Here is a 13,582-nt window from a genome sequence, read left to right as displayed (position 1 = left end):
TGTATGTCTGATGGCTGCAAAGGCAAACAATTACATCAAGAAAGATCTCATGTACCCGATAGAAGTGCAAGGAGAACCCTTCAGCAAGGTAATGATCGACATTGTGGGACGTTTACCAAACATGAAAAAAGGTCTCCAATACATGTTAACCTTGATGTATCTAGAGATGAGATTCCCAGAAGCCATACCCGTCAGAAACATAAGTACTAAGATAATTGCCCGAAAGTTACTAGATTTCTTATTAAGTTTGGTGTCCTGGAAATCGTTCAAATAGACTGAGGAACGAATTTCACATAAAAACTATTTTAGGACGCATTAAAAGTGTTGGATGTGAAACAACAACTATCAATTGCTTATAATCCAGAGAACCAAGGTGCATCGGAGAGGCTTCATCAAACATTGAAAAGTACATTAACAAAGCTCTGCAACAAAATGGGGAATGAATGGGACATCGGACTACCGTTGGTGTTGTTTGAGGTATGTAATGATTATCAAGGAAGCACGGGATGTAGCCCAAAGGAAATGGTATTTGAATGAAAACTATTTGAACCACTTAAAATCTTAGCAGTAAAATGGAAGTACTGAGAGGAAATGGCATAAAAAAATTTCAAGGATTTGAGGAAATTGATTGGCGAGTTAAGGAAATCTTGCTTAGAAGACGCGAAAACGAGTCAATGAAAGTCGAGATAAAGGTTTGGCATGAAGAGAACCAACAAACAGTTTGATATAGGACGACAGGTGATGGTCTACGCATCAGTGAGAAGATTCCCTTTTGCCAACGAGGTCCAAGAACCATTTCGGATTTTGGAGAAAAGCAGTGACCGGACCTACATTATCGAGATACCAACAAAGAGGAAAAAGTTGAGAAATGCCATATTAACTTCGAAATCGATACTTCAAGCACCAGATTTCAATGAGAAATTCCTTATCCAAGTAGATGTGTAGGATAATGGGACTGGAGCTATCTTTTTGCAAGAGGATGAGGGGGGAATTCAACACACTGCTTGTTTTATGTTGTTGAAGCTGAAGTGACATCTGTGAGCCTGCTTGACAGTTGAAAAGGAACTACTAACTTTAGTCACAGCGATAAACAAGTTTTATGAAGTATTGCGTCATGTTTGAGAGGAAATACACACTTTTTATATTGTGTCATGTGCCTTGGAAGATTCCCGGAAAATCCTAGTGTTAATATGGTATCTTTTTTTTTATTTCCAAGAATGGTGGCTAGGCGGAGCTGACTGGGGATGGTTGCCTGTTCTCTTGTTCGATATGTGATAGTTTGAAACTCAATCGTTTCTGTTAGGCTAACCTTCCTCGCTTCCTAGATCTTTTAGAATCTTCGGGAAGTAGCTAAGTTTCATATAAAGTCGACCCCAGGGGTGCATAGATCAGATAGAAAATCCCAGCCTTAAGTCATAGCCATCTCTCTCTCTCTCTCTCTCTCTCTCTCTCTCTCTCTCTCTCTCTCTCTCTCTCTCATAGCCAAATCAGTGTATTGAATCAAAAGTGTTCAGTGAGATCTTAGGGTTTTGGTGTGACGGGTTTTTGTAAACATATCAAGCATCTATAAAAATTCTCTCAAATCTTTTGTAACGAGCCCCGTAGTAACGTGAAAGGTATTTGTACCGTTATCTGGTTAACTATATTCATTGAGAGTTGAGAATAATTATATAGTGGGTAAAATATAATTTCACATGAAGCAATTTTTTGCATAATTTTCATAAGTATTATTTCTTTTGTCTGAGTCCAAGGTTCTATTCAGATTTAATATTTCAAGTAAAACAAGATTTTATATAATTTTCATACGTATATTTTCTTTTGTCTTAGTCTATAGTTTATTCAGATATAATATTTCAAGTCAATTAACTATAAGATATTCAGATCGTAAACCTTTTGTCTTAATCTATGTTTGTTCACACTTAATACTTGAGTTATTTATTTGTTTTATGTAAGCTGTTTTCAAAGTGTTGTAATCTATATATATATTTTTTAAAGAGTGTATTATTCAAATCACCAGTGTTTGAATTATTATTCAATCTCACGCCCGTTAGAGAATCGTAGTAAGAAGTGGTTCTAAATAATTCTTAATAATAGTTACCCAGTGTTGTTTTGAGTGTACTCAAGAGAAGCTTTGGATATTCAGTGTTTTGTATATTGCTCTCTAGGAGTTATTTAAATGTTTCAGAGCTCAAGTGTTAATATTAAGTGTAACAAATTTAACAAAAAAACAAATAGATGAGGTTCGAACTCGAGAGGTTGTATAGCTTGCCAGTTACAATACATGTAATAGTATAAACAGTATTTGGTTCACAGACACGGGACCATCATATAATATATATATATATATATATATATATATATATATATATATATATATATATATATATATATATATATATATATATATATATATATATATATTTATATATATACATATATATATATATATATATATATATATATATATATATATATATATATATATATATATATATATATATATATATATAGGTGATGGATGACATAACTTAAAGAACCTATATCATAGAAGATGTGCTCTGATTTTATTTTACAGCTACATTTTTAAGTATTTGTTCAACGACCCCAACAGGACCTAGGATATAATAAACAAACGTAGATACGACTTAAGTTCATAGGTTAACCGAGGGGTCAAAGTATTTCGACTGCCATGTTACATAAGGTCTACAGCTATTATGTTTTTTGGTTGTTGTTTTGGTGCGTCCAGTAGGATTATTTCTGCTTAGAGCGTTCTTAATTAATTTGGAGTCAGGATTAGGTCACTGAAATGTTATAGAGAGTAAAGTATATAGCCAATGCACTCTCTTCGAATCCATAATGTCACTCTATCAAAGGTGAAGTTTGGTTTTATTAGATCCAGTATAAAATGTATACTTTGAGCTATTCAAATTGCTGCTGATTGAGAATTCCTCCATTTCAGAGATAACATTAAAGAGGTGATTGAATATTTATAATAGTCAGCACAGTCTTTAGATAACATTATTGTACCGAGGCTAATTGTTCCTCCTACCTATTTAATTGGCTTACTGGTTCTTATGGCAGGGTATCATATTTGCTGATATTACCGTCTACATCCTATCAAGGACAGAATTTTTAGGGGGAGGAATCTCTCTTAATACGAATTTGTGGTTAACTGATCTCTTCTTGGATTCTGATTCCATTATGAGTGTAATGTTCGTATTTCATTATAAAAGTACCCAATTGGCCTAGATTTGATTGTTTCCTATAAGTGTTTCCTTTTAATAATCTTTGAAATTATGGGTACCAACACTGCTTTCAATACAAGATAGTTTGAGAAACTGTTTTTTCTAAGTTTCTGTATAAAGCTTCATGGTCATTTATTCTTCGCGTTCTTAAGCGAGGATTGGTAATAAATATATCATGGCATATATAATCGTTTTTTTTTTCCAACGTTCATATAATAATCTTCCCCAATTCTTTTTAAAAGTTCCAGACACAATTTTGTTTTAATACATTTGTACTCTAACTTCCAACTTAAAATGACATGCCATTTTGAAGGATTGTGAAGATAATTTTTATTTTGTTATGAAACGGTTGGAAAATTTTGCGAATAGTTTGAAATATATGTTAGAATAAGTAATCCAAATGTTAACGATTGTATATTAAGCATTTGTATTAGATGAAAAGCTATTAATTTAGAAAAATTTGCTGTATTTATTTAGATAAACTGATATAATTTGGGAACATTTCAATGTTATTGGCCTAGAGTTTTTTTATGTGTTTCTTATCACAACTTATCTTTAAGTAACCAACCAATGGGAAAACAAGCAACTTCATAATAAGACTCACTTGATAAATAACGATAACTTCATGCATTAGGAACAAGCACTAGCACGTTAGAATCATAAGGTCAAATACAATTCAATAGCCAGCTAGATAGGTCGTGCTACACAGATATAAAACCTACATAACCAAATCAGCCATTTATCTCCTGATGCATCACAGCTACACGATACAGTGAATCGAAGCTTAAAAAGTAAAATACTAAATACTTGACGACGTAGTTGATAGAGTCAGTAGCCAGTTACGAAAAAAGATCTTGGAATTTACGAGAGCCACCAACCAACAATACAACTTCAGCCAACGTTTATGACACTACAATCTTGGATATAAATTAGATGCTGTAACGAGAGAGAGAGAGAGAGAGAGAGAGAGAGAGAGAGAGAGAGAGAGAGAGAGAGAGAGAGAGATTAGAATGTAATACTGCTATCAATTTAAGAACTTTTATATCATATCTTAGTGCCATGGAAAGTGACGATTACATTGAAACTTTTATCATATGGAAGATATGGTGAGCAAGTTCGTTCACTTGATATATATTGCATGAATGGAATACTGGAGATGAATAAAAATAAACTTCATCATTGGAAAATAGTTGCTGTTAGATTACTGCAAATTTAATGCTGATAATTTAGAGGACTTGGAATAAGAACAGATAATAAAATAATTATCAAATTAACTTCAGGTTACTTGATAATATTAAAAGATGAGAGAACAAAAAGCATCGCTGATGTTTTAGTAGAAATAAGAAATGAAATACGAAATATTTGTAAATCACTAAGGAGTCATAATGAAAAACTGTTCACTTTTCCAAAGTGAAAAAAAAAACAAGTATATCAAAAAATACTATGGTAAAATAAATTCGGAAGAATTATAAAAATAAAGTGTAAATATAACATGAAATGACTAATAAAAATCCTTTGATATGGTCCCTCATTCAAAGGTCATTCAATGTTTCAAAGACAAGTTGAGCAACAGATTTTGCAGTGACCTAGTTACTGCCGCTAGGAGTTATTGGCTCGTTTGACTGGCCAAAAAGTATTACATTGGATACTTCTCTCTAGCATATTCTTGCTACATTCTCCTCTATCCTCGTACAGCCAAAAACACTGAGATTAAAAAAACAATTCTTCTCTGTTCAAGGGTTAACTACTGCACCGACCGAAGTTCTTATGAGGCTACTTTTTTCTTTGTAAGGGTAGAAGAATCTCTTTAGCTATGGAAAACAGCTCTTATAGTAGAAGGACACCCCAAAATAGAACCTTCGTTTTCTAGTCTTGGGTAGTGTCACATCCTTTGCACCATGGTCTTCCACTGTCTTGTGGTAAAGTTCTCCTACTTGAGGTACACTCAGGCATAATATTCTATCTTATTTCCCCTCCTCTTATTATTTTAAGGATTTTATAGATTTTATACGCATAATTTATTTCAATTTTGATATTACTCTTAGACGTCTCTTGTACTTTATTTCCTTACCTCCTTTCCTCACTTACCTATTATCCCTGTTGGGACCCTTGGGTTTATAGCATCCTGCTTTTTCAACTAAGGTTGTAACTGCGCAAATGATAATAATGACAATAATAATAATAATAATAATAATAATAATAATAATAATAATAATAATAATGTAACGCATAAGAACATTAAAAAAACCAGGAATTAAATACATTAGCAGAGGTTAGATTCAAAGGTAAAATTTAATAACTATATATCCTTTCTCTAGATATGGTCATAGTTTACATAGTTTGAAGCTAAAAAAAAAAAAAAAAAAAAAGACAATGTTGGGAGGGGAACTAGATATACTGTAGGTACTAGTTAGCAAGACAGGACAACATCACCAGTAGCCTCATATTAATAGAGCATATTAAAGTCCATTTAAAATATGATAATAGCTTTAACTTATTTTTACATAATTCTTGATCATAACTCGGATAGGGAAATGGATTTTGACATCGGAAAATGTACTGTACCAACCGTGTGTCACACAATTGTACATAATTCCTTTTGTATATATTATGCTTGTATCTGCGCTCTTCCCTCGCACTAAAAAGAACCTGAATGATCATGTCTCCGTTTTGCTCTGAACTTTGCCTGTCTCTCGAACATGCCATGTCCTGTTGCCTTGCCGTTTTGTATATAAAGGAGAGTGTTCTTTAATATATAGCTCAGTCGTTTCCAATCTGCCTTTGAGTTCACAACTCCAATCTCGGCCCGTCACATTGTTGACCCCGGAGTGACTCGCTCCTCCCGCCTCTCCATCCCCCCCCCCCTCCACCTCTCACTCTCACCGTTACTATGACGCCGTCAACGCATACCTTCTGCAGCAGTACTTGCCGTCGCCAGCCGCCCGTATAGCAACGCCTTTTCAGCTCTCTCAACAACCGTTGGGGGACCAAAGGGCTTCGCTCACCCTCGGGAAAATGACCAGTATCACTCGCCTGCAACCTGCCGCAGACAGCTCTACTCGTGAGGTGAACCTACTTCGTGCCCTTATGGACAGCCACTTCATGACCTTCAAAACCTCCATCAACGCCTCCACTCGTGACGAAGAGGAAATCTAATCAACTTCAACCGAAGCTGACGTGAATGCCGTAGGACACGCCTATGAATGCCGTAGGACACACACGCCTATGAATGCTGTAGGACACACTCGACTACCCCATGACGAGCCGGAGCGGCAACACAGCCACCCATCATCCACCACTCTCTCGCACCCCAACCAACGACTTCTACAGCCACTCACTGTTGCTAATCGGCGCAGTTTTTACTACTACCTCTCCAGATTCAGGGCACCTATTTAACATGTTCAGTATGTCATTTTTAGAGGGGGAGCCATGTACCAACCGTGTGTCACACAATTGTACATAATTCCTTTTGTATATATTATGCTTGTATCTGCGCTCTTCCCTCGCACTAAAAAGAACCTGAATGATCATGTCTCCGTTTTGCTCTGAACTTTGTCTGTCTCTCGAACATGCCATGTCCTGTTGCCTTGCCGTTTTGTATATAAAGGAGAGTGTTCTTTAATATATAGCTCAGTCGTTTCTAATCTGCCTTTGAGTTCACACCCCTCTCTCGGCTCCGTCACAGTACCTTAATGAATATAGTCAAAGGGCATATCCACTAGATATGAGTATTTGATCCATTTTGAATTTTTTATATATTTTGAATATATACCAAATATCCGCTGAAGTCACAAACTTCTCTTTGATTGACTCTGTATACGATGTCAGTTCTAGGTCATTTAGTAGCTCCTCGACAACCCCCCCCCCTCACCCTTGCGCAACATATCTAGCTAATTTTTTTTTCTTTTTTTGCTTTCTCAGTAACTAAAGAACCTTCTGATTACTGCTCAAGAAGAGGAGAGCTGGAGGAAGGAATAATTTTGGAGTAAATGGAGAGCGTGCTCTTGTAAACAATATATATATATATATATATATATATATATATATATATATATATATATATATATATATATATATGTATATATTATACAAATATATATATATATATATATATATATATATATATATATATATATATATATATATATATATATATATATATATATATATATATATATATATATATAAAACAAGCACACGGGATTTCAATCAATGTAAATATCACCCACGAATGGCATTTAATACCGAATTCTACGTTGGGAATATACATCCACTTGGCATTCATTTTATGGTGACAGCTTCTGGCCGGGTGGAGATTCGAACCACCACCTGTTCGGCTGGAAACCATGCCTAGAGGAACCATAACGACTGAGCTATCAAGAGAGAGAAAAGTTTATGACAAGTCCTCGTACATAATCCTGAATTTGACAGGTTTCCAGCCGAACAGGTGGGGGTTCGAATCTCTACCCGGCCAGGAGCTGTTACCATAATATGAATTCTAAGTGGATGTATATTCCCATGACAGAATTCGGTATTAAATGCCATTCGTGGGTGATATTCATATATATATATATATATATATATATATATATATATATATATATATATATATATATATATATATATACAAGTATTTGCTTACAAGAGCACGCTCTCCATTTTTCTCCAGCTCTCCTCTTGTTGTGTAGTAATTAGGAGGTTCTTTAAATGTTAGGAAAGGAAAAAATAGCAAGATATGTTACGCAAGGGGGAGGGTGGGGGGGTTGGCTGAGGAGCTGCTAAACGACCTAGAACCAACATCGTCAACATAGTCAATCAAAGAGAAGTTCGTGACTTTAACGGATATTTGTTATATATAAAAAATATATACCAAATGGAAAATTTATCAATTACTCTAAAGTGTCACTATTTGTGAATTGTATATATTATTTGATAAATACTTGACATTAATCTTACTTTTTCTAACGAAAATTTTCATGGGAACGAACTTTTGGAGTCTCTGACTGCATTCATTGGCGAGAAATTAGCAGGCATCCTTAGCAGTTGACGTTAGTGTAGCAAAACGTAGTCTGAGAAAACTAATCACTCTTAAAATACTTTACTCCAAAAAAAAAAAAAAAAAAAAAAAACACACAAAATTGAGATATGCATTTCACATATATTGACACTTTTGGGCAATTACTTAATTTTAAATTTAGTATATATTTTGAATGTTTACCAAATGTCCGCCGACTTCACGAACTTCTCTTTGGTTGACTGTGTTGACGATGTCAATTGTAGGTCGTTATATATATATATATATATATATATATATATATATATATATATATATATATATATATATATATATATATATATATATATATATATATATATATATATATATATATATATATATATATATATATATATATATATATAGCGGATTTTAAGCGAAGCAAAAAATCTACTTTTGGGTGAGATGGCCATGTTGTCCTGATGGAAGTTCCTTAAAGTAGCTTCCTAAGGGATATATGTACTACAGTGATATTCCCAAAGAATTTTACCCTTAGGTATCCAGAATTCAAACTCCTGGCGTCAATATCCTTTAAATTTCTCCAAAGGATATCGCATAATATCAGCGGACGCATTCTTGACACGCCTCCATAGCAATATGTACCCCAAAGAGCGTTTTGGCTTCGAGAAGGATGTGGCAAAAGCGAGCCGTCCAAAGGCTCACCCCGCTCTTGTAATACTATTAGGAATACAACAGTGGCATTCCCACGACGGAGGACATTCCTTGTAGCATTGAGCGTGGTGTTACAGATACAGTACCACCAGAGGGATACTGTGAAGATCTTTTCTTTTAGAAGAGATGGGTGGGTCCATCAGGACGACATGGCCATCTCACCGAAAAATAGATTTTTCGCTTCGCTAAAAATCCGTTTTTTGGGCTCAAGCCATGTCGTCGTGTTGGAAGAATACTAGAATGTTAGTGTATCTGTGGATTTTTAATCAGTGCCTTAACCTTATAGCAACCTTTTCTATGGTCATGGGGACCACATGAGACAAGGGACATTACCGTTATTCATCCCCATCACTAATCATAACCAATGTTAGTGCTTCCTGACACCTACAGGGAAGAGTCATTTTAGACAGTAGAAAAGGGATCTTGAGGTTAACATACATAGTATGACCAAACATAAGTACACACTGAATATACAAATAGTCTCATAGTTGTATATTTGCTAAAATAATATCAGTGTCTCTTATATCTAATATTTGATGCATATAAATATATGAGGGATACTTACTTTGGCAAGTTGAAGAACTCTGGCAAGTATACATACAATTGTCTGGCGACGTTGGACGCACTACATTCTAATAGACATTAATTACTAATAAATGAATAAAAGATGTTCAGTAAAACGAAGGTAGTATGACAATGGTATTATACCTGTAACAAGTACAGAGACTATATTTCCTTCTTAAAGGAAGAAATGATGAGTGACACTCTCTGACTGAAGAGAATTCTAAAACAATTTCTCTTCATAATTCCTGTACTGGTTACTTCTATCTGCACTGTGTACTTCGTACACCGGCACTAGTGCTATCTGTATAATTCCACACCTGGGAATTTGAACAGAGCCAGTGTTATCATGGTAACACTTAATTAAAAGAAGTCACACCTAAGAAGGGTGACCACTTCTCCCTTTAATTGACAGTCCCAGTCAATTAGCTGTTCATCGTAGAATTAGACGACAAGGTTAAATATTCTACCTGGCATCACCATATATTGCTTTAGATCATGGATTGGTCTAGCATAGTGTATGTAGAAGACTCTGGATGATTCTCATCCGTTACATGTGCGAGGACATGTGAGGTCGCAAACCAAAGACTGTTTATTACAGTAATTAGGGGGCAGGTTTTAATACACTAAATGCCGCCAATACGAAGTGTTTCAGTTCATGCACTTGATTTGCTTAGTGATTGTAAAACATTCTGGATGATTTCCATCCAGTGTATGAACGAAGGCGCTAAAAGTCCATATATTAAAAGAAGTTCAGTGATGAAGCAATCTTTCTCGGATCATGACCTGCGGGAGTACTGTCCGGATCCTCTCTACGAATAAAGTAGGTGAGCTTTTACCTTAGTTGTTTTAGGGATAAATTTGATCCAGAAATTTCACCTTTAAAGAGCTGTCCTTCCCTGAAGTCTAAAGTTCTACGAAGATAGACCTTTAGACACTCTACAGGACATAGAGAGACATCTTCCTTCAGAGGTCATATTCTCCAGGGAACCCACATCGTAGTGAGTAGCTCGTTTTTAGCAAGAAAGGATAGATCAGGAAATAGATTCAGTTCTCCCACGTCCGTGAACTGAATGTGACCCTCATCTCTTGATAGGGCCAATATTTCACTAACTCGAGCCCCGGAAACGATAGCGAAGAGAAAAATAACCTTTTGGGTTAGATCCTTAAGAGAACAATCTTCATTGTTCACAGATGAGGCATAATGTAAGAACTTGTACAAAGACCAAGAGATAGGCTTTGGTGGTACCGTGGGCTTAAGCCTAGCACACGCCTTCGGAATCTTATTAAAGATTTGATTCGCCAGATCCACTTGAAAGGCATATAGAAGAGGCCTAGGCAAGGCTGACTTGCACGTATTTATCGTATTGGCCGCCAGACCTTGGCTATGAAGGTGGAAAAAGAAGGACAGACAGAAGTTCATTGAAATTTCTTTCAGTCCTTTTGCTTTGACAAACGCAACCCACTTTTTCCAGGAAGACTCATATTGTCTTCTAGTTGACTTGGCCTTGTATTCTTCTAAGAAATCTATATTGGCTTTTGAGATCCCAAACCTTTTTCTAACCGCTAGAGCGAAAAAATCATGAAATGAAGGGTTTGGGTTCTCTGTGATAAAACGAAAGCATATAATATCTGAATCTTTGGAAATATACTTAGGGTCAGAGCTAGGACCAGCCTCATCTAGTCTATCAGCCCCACTAGAGGATCCTCGTATGGGGCTATATAACGAGGTAGTTTCTTGAAGATGCTCGAGATGAAGAGGTCGAATTGCAGTTCTTGCACTTGTTCCCATCTTGGAGGGAATATGTCTGCATCCATGGACCATTCCAAATCTATCGGTTTGTATCGAAATAGAGTATCCACCGTCACATTGGGGATCAGTTGTAAATGAACTGCTGGTAGGAGCCGTCCCTATAAGAGAGGGATGGATAACTTCACTAAGACTGAATGAGACGTTTGAATGTGACGTCTTATCACAGCTTCGGTGTCCCAGATCAGTCGTAGGGAGCCTGATCTGTGTGGAGGGGGCTTCCTCATCCATGAAAGGACCAGCAGAGCCTTGGGTCTTTTGTGCTCTAATTTCTGTTAGAGAAACGATTAAAGAGGGACCAATCTCAGTCTTTTTTGATCTCTTCAAACGTTTGATGCGTGTTTTCTCCAAGTTCTAAACGCATCTTTCCCGTGTGCCCTTAGCACTAGTTCTGTCACTATAGCAAACTGGGGAATGATTAGCGCTTTTTCCTGTTGGCGTTTTGGTAATTTGACTGAATACCTGAGTCTCTTGACAGACCTCACGACCTCATTTTATATTCCCAAAGGAGAGGAGAGTTGATATGACTGAGAGCTTCGATGGTTTTTTAAACATCGAAACCCCTAAGCTGGAGAAAGTCGAGACTTCTTGAAGCCTATCTTGCGTCCGAGATGTCCCAGGAACCGGGTCATCTCTTTGAATGCACATTGGCCGGACACTTCGGGTGTTGCCCACTCCAGCCTCTTGATCAGGTATATTAATACCTGAACTATTTCTAGGCTTGAATTTGACGTGACTAAGTTCGTCAATCCTTTGAAGATACTTAGAACTGTGAGTATGACACGTATCTTCCTTAGGATGAATGTTACTCTCTGTAACATGAATTCTAGATAGGAGGAAGGGGGGTGGTTGACTGGAAGGTTCCGAAGGACACCTTTCAGGTCTGACAAGACTACGAACATCCTTAATTGGAACAAGGTCCATATGTTCAGAAGGATTAACATTCAGAACTTGCTGTTTTTTTATGAACTTAATGAGTGGTGACAAGTTAAGTATGGCTCATTGATTTCTTGAGTCCTTTTTGTGAACACAAAGCAGCCTTCCCTGGAACTCCATGAACTAAAGTTTTCTTACTACCTGCATGTTCTATAGCTCTCAGGTATACTCTTCTAGGAGGGTTTTTGAACTGTAGGAGAAGGTAAGGAAATGATGGTAGGGACATTTCTGTTTCCCATCAATGGCTCATCTTGAATAGGCTTTGAACCGAAGGATCTAAGGTCCTGCTATCCTGAGGGAAAGTTCCTCCTAGCTGAAGCGTCTTTATGCTTCAAGTAGTCAGTAGGCTTAAACTTTTGACCATCTGCCTGTAGCGTCGTGGTCACTGGAATAGTGGGATGTTGTTGAGCAGCCCGGATATTTCCAGCATTTCCAATCTTATTTTAGGTTGGGGACCCACAACTAGAGAAGATTTTTTCTTTGAAGGAATGTCCCATTTTTGGAGAAGACCTATGTTCTCCATGGTGGGGTTCTTAATTACTTCCTTAGTGACCTCGTGTGGGAAGAGGTATTTACCACAGATATTGGAAGATATTAGCTTCCTTGTTTCGTGTTTTACTGTTGCATTAGCGAACACAAACTCTACATGCTCTCCTAGCCTTCATAAAAGCGTAAAGGTTATTCACCAAGATAGCCATATGCATTTTGGCTATGGCCATGAGCATGTCTGGGGTACTATTGTATCATGGTACTGTACTTTTCTAATTGCAGTAAGTCTATATTGCAATTTACTGGCAACTGTACATCATGTATTGTATTCTAGTCATTATGCTGCCTTCATAATTGTATATGACAGTATGGTCAATCTAGCATGAAGCCAGCTGGACTAGGAAAATAAAGACATATATTTGTATATCCCACTCAGCCTATTTTCTAAAGTCTTCCTACTATATTAAGATATAGAGTTTCCTGATCAGGGAGACTCAAGGAAAAAGGCTCCACTCTTTAAGGGTTAGGAGTGTATTACTCCCGCCTTGAAGTGTTTAATATTGTAGAGTAGTCCTAGTACTGATTTTTAATCAGGATATTGAAGAAATACTATTCATTCAATTTAGGATTGGGCTCAGCAAATGCCTGTCTTGGATATCTAAAATATATTGGAAATAACTACTAGTATAAACTATATAGTAGTTTTCTATCTGAAGTATATTCTATAATGCAGATATACTGGCTACCTGTATAAAATATACAGTAGTTCAGCCAGCATGTAACCGGCATAGCTAGGTCTCGCCGGTATACCCG

This window comes from Palaemon carinicauda, chromosome 16 (genome assembly GCF_036898095.1).
Source record: "Palaemon carinicauda isolate YSFRI2023 chromosome 16, ASM3689809v2, whole genome shotgun sequence".
NCBI lineage: Eukaryota > Metazoa > Arthropoda > Malacostraca > Decapoda > Palaemonidae > Palaemon > Palaemon carinicauda.
The sequence above is the reverse complement of the archived record's forward strand: the minus strand, read 5'-3'. Positions refer to the sequence as shown.